Below are 11,128 nucleotides of genomic sequence, written 5' to 3'. Positions count from 1 at the left end.
GTTAATGACATTCTAATTGTCTAGATAATTCGTTGTGTAAAGTTAACTAGTGCTTAATCAACAGTCCCTGTGGGATAAATATTTTTATTACTGACGACATAGCCGTGCACTTACGGTTTTGTAATAAGTTTTTAGCACCATTACCGGGGACTGTTCACTTTACCATTAGTTGATTAACATATGAGTTATTTTGGACTTGTTAATAGGTTTTTCATTTATCTGTTTGTTTTTATTTCTACACCTTTCTTTCTTGTAATTTATATTCTGCATTTATTTTTTTCCTTGTCATTAGTTTATAGTTTAGTTTTTCTTTTCCTTAATTCTGCATTTTCTTTCTTGTTCTTAATTCTATATTTTTGTTTTTTTTCCATAATTTTTTTAGATACCATGAGCATTAACATGCCAAGCAGGCCTTTAAAAGAATTTTCTGCACCCTTTTCTACTATATTTATATCTCTCATTGTGTAATCTCATATTAAGCAAAGAGATTTCAACTAGACCCAGAGTTGATTGCCATGATATAAGGTCACAAATTTAGAGAAGTATTAGAAAACACATATCTACACCTTGAGATGTTCCTAGAATATTGCAACATGGTAAACTAATGAAAGAGTGTCAGCGGATGTAGTTCGGTTGATAGCATTCCCTTTCAGTATCAAGTATAAAGCAAGAGCTTGGTTATATTCTCTTCATCCTCAAAGTATTACAAGTTAGGAACAATTGGAGTAGAGATTTCTGAATCACTTTTTCCCTTTAAGCAAAACTGTCTACATAAGGAATTGCATCACAAATTTTGCTCAAGCATATGGAGAATCATTATTTCAAGTATGGGATAGATTCAAGAATATATAAAGACAGTGCTCTCATCATGGTTTGGAAAAATGGCTTACTCTGCATATATTCTATGGGGGAATTTCTTTTTCAGATAAATGTTCATTGGATTCATCTGCTGGGGGTTCTTTTATGAACAAAAGTGTGGAAGAAGCATATACATTAATTGATCAAGTGACATTGAACCTCCAAGAATGGTTAGATAAAAGTTGGATGGATTCTTCCTTGATAATTCTAGAAGTACAAGCCATAAAGGTAAAAGAGTCTATCAAACAAAATGCAGCTCAACCACTAAAGAATTTTGAAAATCATAAGTCACAGAATGAGGGGTTCAAACAGTTGGAGGCAAAGATTGATAGCATAGTTTCAAAATGGTTCAAACATGACCTCCCTCATACATAGACAAGATCTAGTGAACAGTATAATGATATTAAGTTAATAAGTGGCAAGAATCATAAAGAACTTCTAGAGAATGACTTGTATAGGTTTGAGGAGAAGAACAATGGAAGACAACAAAAACTCAGTTCCATTACTCCAGATAGTGCCTGATATGGGTTAGGTTTTATGGGTTTCCAGATAAGGAAAGAAAAGGAAGAAAGAATCAAAGAAGGTAAGCCAATATCGGTCGATACATGTTTGCCGAACGAAGGTAGGCCAATATCGGTCGATACATGCTTGCTGTATGAAGGTAAGCCAATATTGGTAGGGACATACCTTCAGAACAAAGGTAGGCCAATATCGGTCGATACATGCCTGCCGTATGAAGGTAAGCCAATATTGGTCGGGACATACCTCCAAAACAAAGATAGACCAATATCGGCCGATACATGCCTGCCGAACGTAGGCAGGCCAATATCGGTCGATACATGCTTGCCGTATGAAGGTAGGCCAATAACGGCCGAGACATACTTTCGGAACAAAGGTAAGCCAATATCGGTCGATACATGTTTGCCGAACGAAGGTAGGCCAATATTGGTCGATACATGCCTGCCGTATGAAGGTAAGCCAATATTGGTCGTGACATACCTCCAGAATAAAGATAGACCAATATCGGCCGATACATGCCTGCCGAACGTAGGCATGCCAATATCGGTCGATACATGCTTGCCGTATGAAGGTAGGCCAATAACGGCCGAGACATACTTTCGGAACAAAGGTAAGCCAATATCGGTCGATACATGCCTGCCGAACGAAGGTAGGCCAATATCGGTCGATACATGCCTGCTGTATGAAGGTAAGCCAATAACGACCGATACATACTCCAGAGCAAAGATAGACCAATATCGGTCAAGAGGGTTCTTTCGAGCAAAGAACCCACACAATTCCTTCAATGAATACCTTAGAAATATGTTGAATAAAATATTATTTTTTGACACAACAAAGATACAAATAGAAGTCACATGAAGAAGAATCATACATGAATATATCGAATAGAATAATTCATGATAGAGAATATATTTTGACGGGAAATATGCTTTCAGCTTGTCTTGCAGGCGCTAAACGACAAAGAAGGTACATTTGGGGTACAAAAAAGATTCCTTAAAAATTATCTTCCGCAAGTGCGCAGCTGACGTCATCTCATAACGAACTCTAACAAACTGGGGTCCACTTCATGGCTACGGAGGTTACATGAAGTGGTATAAAAGGGGGAATCCTCTCCGTTGGCTAGGTAAGTTCACATCATTGTGTACTTTCACAACCCTAATTTTCTGGCTACTGTTCATCTTCTTTCTTCTTCCTTCCTTGACATCAAGAGAGATCACTAACTTGAGCGTCGGAGGGCCTAGCCAGGGATTCCCACCCCGGACTTAGGTCACTGACGATAGTGTTGGTTGGTCTCTTGTGCGCAGGGAGCCTCGGGAACTTGGGAGTTTGAATTTCTCCTATCTGGACGGGGATTTCTTCCTACTTATCAGATTTCCTTCGGTGACTCTGGTTTTCTTCCGATCCGCTTTGGGTTTCTCGGGTCGAGGTTCTACTGGCATTATTCATCATCAGTACGATGGGTTTCCTTCTTCCGGATCTCCTTCACGGTCAGCTTCTCAGACAGGATCAAATTTGGCGCCGTCTGTGGGAACTTCACCTGAATCTGAGACTACGTGATGGAAGAAGCTGGGAAGTCGAACCTACTTACTATCAGTCGTGAGGATTTGGATCTCCTCATTAATTCTCATGTTCAGAAAGCCCTACAACAACAGCAGCAACAACTGCAAGCTCATACTGGGGCCACTCTGCCGACGGCTCATCATCCGGCGATATCAACTACTGAACCTCGGAAAGGAAAGGAGATAGAAGAAGAAGAACATTTGTATTTTCCTCCACCTACTGTTTCTCCAACCAGGCGTCCACGAGCCTTCCTTCGCACTCCCTTAGATCCAGGGGGTAAGAAGCCTGTGTTCCAGGAGTCCTCTGGCGAGGTACCGGACAGAGAGAAGCGTAAAGTCAAAATGATAACTAGTGATAGTTCACCAGAAAAGGTCATCTCCCCATTTTCACAAAGTGTATTAGATGACCCACTTCCTAAGCGATATCAGAATCTTCAAATTGGAGAATATACCGGAACCACAGATCCGGAAGGTCACTTGTTGAAATTTGAGAATGTAGCCTTGTTGCAACAATTCTCTGATGGGGTGAAGTGTCGGATGTTCCTCACTACTCTTGGAGGAGCAGCACAACGTTGGTTCAAAAGATTACCTGAAAAGTCTATTCGAAAATTTAAAGATTTCAACAAATTCTTTCTACATCATTTCTCCAGCAACAAAAGGTATCATAAGACCCCGTGGAGTCTATTCTCAATTAAGCAAACATCTAAAGAATCCATCCGGGCATATATTAAAAGGTTCAATCAGGTAGCTATAGATGTACCTAATGCTACTACTGAAATATTAGTAAGTGCTTTCTCTCAGGGTCTAAATGATAATGATTTCTTTAAAGATTTGGTAAGAAATCCTCCTGTTAATTTTGATTCCTTGATTGAGCGGGCTACTGAGTTCATTAACGTAGAAGAAGCCCAAGCTGCTCGTAGGAAAGAAGGTGTTCCCTCTTTTCCTACTCACGCTAAGGAGAAAGCTCCGATCCCAGTACCCCCACCAAGAGGGCCTAGAATAACTCATCCACCTCATTGACAACCAGATTATCGTCCACAAGCTGTACAGCATGTAGAGATGCAGCCGGAGGCACCAAGGAGATGGTGCACTTATCATAAAACTAGCAGCCATCACACTGATGGCTGTTTTGTTTTGAGAAATAGACGAGTCAATAAAGAGCGATATCAAAGACAGAACTATTACCGGCAACCGTACCCTAGACAGCAGAGTCCGCTCAAGCCGGAATATCGCTCGGATGGAACCCGTCAAGAAGCAATACCGGTCCCGGCGGGTACTAGCCAAGTATCCGAGAAAGCACCTTCTGAAACCACAATAACCCGTCAGGAAGAGAATAGAAACAATGCTGCTAGGGGCAATATCAACATGATTACGGGCGGACCCACTGATGGGGATTCTAACAGAGCCAGAAAAGCACATGCCCGAAGATTGGAGATTCATGCAGTAGGGTGCAGCATGGAAAGGGCGGCTGGTCCTAAAATAAGCTTCGGGCCCAAAGATCTGGAGGGGGTAGAGATACCTCATGATGACGCATTAATCATCAAAGCTGTGATAGCTAACTACGCCATCGCTCGTACCTTCATAGACACGGGTAGCTCTATCAACATTATATTTAAAAAGGCTTTTGATCAGCTGCAAATTGATCCAATGGAACTTCAACCGATTGCAACTCCTCTGTATGGATTCACAGGCAATGAAGTGCAACCTCTGGGGCAAATAAAGTTGGCCATTTCTCTGGGGGAGGAACCCCTGATGAGAACCAGGAGATCTTATTTCATGGTGGTAGATGCTCCATCTTCTTATAATGTGATATTGGGTCGGCCTGCCCTGAATGAGTTCAGGGCGGTCGTTTCTACTTTCTGTCAGAAGATTAAGTTTCCTGTGGAGGATCAGGTCGGAGAAGTACGGGGCGATCAAAAGATAGCCCGGAAATGTTATGTAGAAATCATTCGGACTGAGGCTAACACCGCCCGGAAGATTCAAAGAATGGAAGTTAATGCCATTCGGGAAAAGAAACCCATCCTGGTTTATGAAGAAAAGGAAGAAGTTCAGATCCAGACCGAGCGGCCAGAAGCTACCACCTATGTTGCAGCCGACCTTGATCCTGATCTTAAAGCTGAGTTGGTGCAATGTTTGAAGAAGAATAATGATGTGTTTTCCTAGACTCCCAAAGAAGTTTCGGGCATTTCTCCTGCTGTCATGGAACATTCCTTGCATGTCTTCCCGGATGCCCGCCCAGTCATGCAAAGAAAGAGGAGTTTTAGTGCGGAACAGAATCAGATTATCAAGGAAGAAATAGCCAAGCTTATGGAGGCCGGATACATCAGGGAAGTTCAATTCCCAAGCTGGCTGGCCAATGTGGTATTAGTCTCTAAACCCGGGAATAAATGGCGAGTGTGCATTGACTTTCGGGATCTCAACAAAGCTTGCCCAAAGGACTATTATCCACTACCCAGAATCGATCAGCTGGTTGACTCCACTGCCGGATGCGAATATATCTCTATGTTGGATGCGTATCAAGGTTATCATCAAGTCCCCTTGGCCAAAGAAGATCAAGAAAAGGTTAGTTTTATAACATCTGAAGGCACTTATTGTTATAATGTTATGCCCTTTGGACTAAAAAATGCAGGAGCAACCTATCAGAGGCTTATGAATAAGGTCTTTCAGAAGCAGATTGGTAGGAATATGGAAGTATATGTTGATGATATCTTAATTAAGTCTCTTCAAGCTACTGATCTGTGCAGGGATGTGGAAGAAACTTGCAAGACATTAAGACAGTATGTGCTCAAATTAAATCCAAACAAATGCTTGTTCAGCGCGAAGGGAGGAAAATTCTTGGGATATATGGTGTCCGAGAGGGGGATAGAAGCCAACCCGAGCAGAGTCAAGGCACTACAGAACATGGAGCCACCTCGCAACATGAGGGAAGCTCAAAGATTGATAGGCCGAATCACAGCCTTGTCTAGATTTATTTCTAGATCAGCCGATCGTAGTTTCCATTTCTTTAAAATACTCAGAAAGGCTAATAAGTTTCAATGGAATGAAGAATGTGATAAGCCTTTCCAAGAATTGAAAGATTATTTGGCTACCCTCCCTATATTGGCTAAACCTATAGCAGGAGAAACTCTGTGGGTGTATTTGTCGGCTAATGAAAACGCCGTGGGTTCTATATTAGTCAGGCAGGAAGGAAAAGAGCAACAACCTGTATATTTTTCTAGTCATTTATTAAAGGGAGCTGAGTGTAGATACACTACACTAGAAAAATTAGCTTATGCTCTAATATTGACTGCTCGGAGGTTGCGCCCATATTTCTTAGCACATGAGATTATTGTCTTAACCAATAGCACTCTTGGACGGGTATTACTCAACCCCGAGGCATCGGGACGCTTAATTAAATGGACAACCGAGCTTGGGGAATATGACATTCAATATCAACCCCGCTCAGCCATCAAGGTGTAAGCTCTAGCAGATTTCATCATAGAGGTTCAGGGCCCAGAAGAAGAAGATACCTGGAAGGTTTATGTGGATGACTCTGCAACTAGACAGGGCAGTGGAATTGGTATTCTCCTTATATCCCCAAAAGAAGATAGACTCCAACTTTCCATCAGGTTGAGCTATAGAGCTACCAACAATGAGGCAGAATATGAAGCTTTAATAGCTGGCTTACAAGCTGCTCGGCATGTAGGGGCAGCTCGAGTCCTTATATATTCTGATTCTCAGCTAGCAGCTCAACAATTATCAGGTAATTTTGAAATCAATAATGACAGGCTTAAGTTATATGCTGAAGCATTCGATAAGTTGAAGTCTCAATTCCAAGACGTAAACATACAAAAAATTCCTCGATCTGAGAATCAAGTGGCAGATGAATTAGCTAAACTAGCCTCTGATGTAGTGCCATGGAGTCTTGATCGACCAGTGGAACAGACTCTGTTAATTTCCTGTATTGAGAGACAAACCGATATAGAAATTCAGGGTGATTGGCGAACTCAAATCATATTATATTTACAGCAAGGTCTTCTTCCGAAAGATACAGAACAAGCCAGGGTATTCAAGAAACGAGCTGCTCAATATACTATGGTGGGGGAGCAATTATATAAAAGGGCTTTTTCCAGACCCTTGCTCAAGTGTGTGGGCACAGAAGATACACAATTTGTTTTACAGGAGGAGGAAGATCTTTGGTTCGTAAAATCCTCTTAGTGGGATATTTCTGGCCTACTCTACATGAAGATGCCGCTAAACTGGTAAGAACTTGTATTTCTTGTCAAAAGCATCAGAATATATTACATCACCCTACCCAGTTATTGAGAACCTCTATAGTCTCATGCCCCTTTGATCAGTGGGGTATGGACATAGTGGGTCCATTTCCTATGGCTGCTGCACAGAGGAGGTTCTTGTTGGTGGCTGTGGATTATTTCTCTAAATGGGTGGAGGCAGAATCACTTGCTAGGATTACAGAAGACGCGGTCATTAAATTCTTATGGAAAAATATAATCTGTAGGTTCGGCATTCCTCATAAGTTGGTCTCTGATAATGGAAGGCAGTTTCAAGGCGATAGAATCCTAGACTGGTGTCAAAGTTATGGGATTACCCAGGCCTTCACCTCTGTAGCTTACCCGCAGAGCAATGGTCAAGCAGAAGTAACTAATAGGGAAATTATTAGAGGACTGAAAACTAAGCTAGATCATGTCGGAGGTAGCTGGGTAGACGAGTTACCCAGTGTTCTCTGGGCATATCGTACTACACCTCGTGAAGCTACAGGAATCACTCCTTTCCAGTTGGTCTATGGAGGAGAAGCAGTAATCCCCATTGAGGTAGGGGTAGAGTCTGACAGAAGACAATTGTATGATGAGGATAATAGAGATCGACGACTTATGGAGCTGGACCTGATCGAGGAAATAAGAGATAAAGCTGCTACTCGTCTTATATCTTATCGATAGCGGATGAGACAGAATTACAACAAAAGAGTCATCCCCAGATTCTTCCAAGTAGGGGATTTGGTTTAGAAACGAGTTAAGCCTGTAGGAGATGTCAGTAAGTTGGCACTACAATGGGGAGGGCCTTATAAAGTGATAGAAAAGCTCGCGTCAGGCTCATACTATCTCCAAGATGCCGAGGGAATAATGTTGGAACGCCCTTGGAGCGCTAATCATTTGCAACCCTATCGAGCCTGATTTGATCCTACTGCTTTAAATATGTTCATAGTGGTGAATTGAGATACTTGCAGTTTATGTACTTTGTTTCTTTTGATGAAAGCCAAGCAAGATAAATATTGACACAGGAAATAAATGTGGTTCATACAAATTGATAAGTATCAAGAGAAGCCTCCTTTCTATTTTTCAAGCAGTAAAATAAGGGGAAATCCTAAAAGCCTATTCAGCTCCCCTCAAGGAATTACGAGCCAGCATGAGGTTAGCCCAAATATTATACTTTCGTATAAACCAAAGTCGATCGGAAAAATTCTATGAAGTAACCCGGACGAGACTTCATAGGAAGATCCGGAGACTATAAACCAAAGTCAATCAGAAAAATTCTATGAAGTAACCCGGACGGGACTTCATAGGAAGAACCGGAGACTATAAACCAAAGTCGATCGGGAAAATTCTATGAAGTAACCCGGACGGGACTTCATAGGAAGATCCGGAGACTATAAACCAAAGTCGATCGGAAAAATTCTATGAAGTAACCCGGACGGGACTTCATAGGAAGAACTGGAGACTATAAACCAAAGTCGATCGGGAAAATTCTATGAAGTAACCCGGACGAGACTTCATAGGAGAAACCAGAGACTATAAACCAGTATAAATCAAAGTCGATCAGAAAAACTCTATGAAGTAACCCGGACAGGACTTCATAGGAAGAACCGGAGACTATAAACCAAAGTCGATTCGAAAAATTCTATGAAGTAACCCGGATGGGACTTCATAGGAAGAACCGGAGACTATAAACCAAAGTCGATCGGGAAAATTCTATGAAGTAACCCGGACGAGACTTCATAGGAGAAACCGGAGACTATAAACCAGTATAAATCAAAGTCGATCGGGAAAATTCTATGAAGTAACCCGGACGAGACTTCATAGGAGAAACCGGAGACTATAAACCAGTATAAATCAAAGTCGATCAGAAAAATTCTATGAAGTAACCCAGACGGGACTTCATAGGAAGAACCGGAGACTATAAACCAAAGTCAATCGAAAAAATTCTATGAAGTAACCCGGACGAGACTTCATAGGAGAAATGGAGACTATAAACCAGTATAAATCAAAGTCGATCGGGAAATTCTATGAGGCAATTCGGTCGGGTCTTCATAGGAAGAACTGGAGACTCTAAACTATTTCAGAACAAAGTCGATCAGGAAATTCTATGAAGTAACCCGGACGGGCCTTTATATGAAGAACCGGAGACTCTAAACTATTCCAGAGAAAAAGTCGATCGGGAAATTCTATGAAGCAATTCGGTCGGGTCTTCATAGGAAGAACCGGAGACTCTAAACTATTTTAGAGCAAAGTCGATCGGGAAATTCTATGAAGTAATTAGGTCGGGGCTTCATCGGAGGAACCGGAGGCTATAAACTAGAGCCGATCGGGAAATTCTATGAAATACATCAGGCAGGTTTTCACAGAAGAAATCAGAAATTTCAAACTATTGCAAGGCATAATTAATCAGGGAATCTCTTGGCTTTGAAGCCTAATTAAGCAGGAATTGAGAAGGGATTCTATACGGGAGCCCAGATATATGAAAGTCTTTATTCAAAATCTGGCTGGGATATTATACTCAGCCTGAAGATCAATAATTTTATACAATTTCGTATCCAGTCTCAACTAAGATCATTCATCCTCGGGGAGATACAAAGTATACCGGATGTTACTTAAGGAAGAATCCATCAAGACAAGGCTTAACTCTGAAAGATGAACAAGGGATTTTCTAATAAAGTTTATATTTAGCAATCAAAAGCATGTCAGGAAGGGGTATTCTTAAACTAGCATAAAGGAGAAGCAAGTAAGTGTTAAAGTTTTCTTACACCTTGCAAGTACTTAATTACTCAGTATCAACTGCACTTTTTCCCATTGTCAGTTCTTACTTTACAAGTTTTTATGAATAATTTTCTTAAACATTTGGAAAAGGGCCTTTCAAATCTGAGGGTAGTTCTTCATTAAGCCTGCGGCGATTTATGAAAGAAAGGGGAGGTTCCCTGGGTAGATATTCACCCTCTTTTAACTGTTGGAGAACTCCCGATACGGAATGATTTAGCGCACCCACTATCCTGCGAACAAATTCCTGGGCAAATGCTGGGGACTGTAAGTAAGCTTGCCGTCATTCTTCCCACCGACTCTTTTCCTGCTCCTTATAATTCTGGGAATCAGCTTGCAGCTTTGTGTTTTGTTCTTTTAAAACATCCTTCTCCGACCTTAGCTGTTCCAATTCCTTCTGGAGCAGTGATAATTCGTTATCTTGAGCTTTCCTCAGCTCTTGTTCCTGTAGAATAGTGAAATCATGAGAAGCCAGGTCCTGAGCTTGATCAGAAAGACATGCATTATGAAGCTTCTCTACTTTCTCTAAGATAAGACTTTTCTGAGAAGCATCTAAGAGAGCTTTCTCTTTTAGAGCGATCTCCAATCGAAGACCGGAATGCAGTTGATCCACCTGTAATTCTAAGGTTTTTCTAGCCAGCTCTTTGTCTTTCAATAGTTGTTGGCACTCTTCCAACTCTTGTTTTAGGATCCCCAACTGTTGATCCTGTAAGGCCACCTTCTCTTGTAATTGAGGCAGGTCACTAGTAGAAGAAGGAGGCGCAACCCTCAATGTTTCCAATTGAGTTTTTAACTTCTGGTTCTCCTGATCTTTAGCTACGAGTAGCTGGTCAATTTGTAAACTTGAGGCAAGTAACTAAACAAAAAGGCAAGGTAATTAGGAATCAGTAGACAAAATTGATAGCATGTAACCAGAAATGCTTACCGCTATTGCCTGGCGACTGTGACGATCAGCTCGATGAGGAAGACTGAGGCCCCTTAGCTGCTCTTGACCTTGTGACCAAGATTCAGCTAATAAGCCCTGTAATTGTAACGAGCCATAGCCAGACGGTTCAGAGGGTCGTCCCAATTGAGAAGGAAGACCCAAAGCTTGTCTGATCAAAGGTCGGGGAATGGAGGACACAGGAGGTAGAGAAGAAGAAGAAGACGCAATAGGAGGAAAAG

The 11,128-nt window shown here is 41.6% G+C and overlaps 1 non-coding gene across 1 annotated transcript; it reads right to left on the bottom strand.

Moving 5' to 3' along the window:
- Positions 1-769: 769 nt before the first annotated feature.
- LOC122044679 lies at positions 770-875 on the bottom strand. The gene has a single exon (XR_006129701.1). It is a non-coding gene; the product is annotated as a small nucleolar RNA R71 (small nucleolar RNA).
- Between the last annotated feature and the right edge of the window lie 10,253 nt (positions 876-11,128).

The sequence above is a fragment of the Zingiber officinale genome, chromosome 2A, assembly GCF_018446385.1.
Source record: "Zingiber officinale cultivar Zhangliang chromosome 2A, Zo_v1.1, whole genome shotgun sequence".
Lineage (NCBI taxonomy): Eukaryota > Viridiplantae > Streptophyta > Magnoliopsida > Zingiberales > Zingiberaceae > Zingiber > Zingiber officinale.
Note: the sequence above shows the minus strand (reverse complement) of the source record. Positions and strands in the feature narration are given on the sequence as shown.